Raw genomic sequence first — 377 nt, 5'->3', positions numbered from 1 at the left:
ACCGCCAGTAGAAAGAGGAAGAGGAAATTCATCGGCGCAGAGGGCCATGGGAAGTGTAGTTTTTTTTCCCGAGGAGGAACCAATGAACACAAGGACCTGGATCCGCGGCGCGCGAGGAGAAGAGGAAATCAAATATGGCCTGGAGCTACCAAGTCTGGATTGCGAAACTCACTACATTTTGGCAGCCTAGACGCTGGTGAACGCACGCGGGCTGCAGTTTTTTTGCTATACAACGTATAGGTTGTAATAGCACCAACGCATAAAGGCTTTTTGAAGTATTCATCGCAAGAATTTCGGAGTGTTAACAAGTAGGGTATGGATCATATGACACCTTGTGCATTTGAGGTTTCTTTCGGATGTTGCGAACGAATCCACTA

This window comes from Python bivittatus, unplaced genomic scaffold, assembly GCF_059951505.1.
Source record: "Python bivittatus isolate LINGU-HERP-01145 unplaced genomic scaffold, Pbiv_v1 ctg000080_np1212, whole genome shotgun sequence".
Taxonomy (NCBI): Eukaryota; Metazoa; Chordata; class Lepidosauria; order Squamata; family Pythonidae; genus Python; species Python bivittatus.
Note: the sequence above shows the minus strand (reverse complement) of the source record.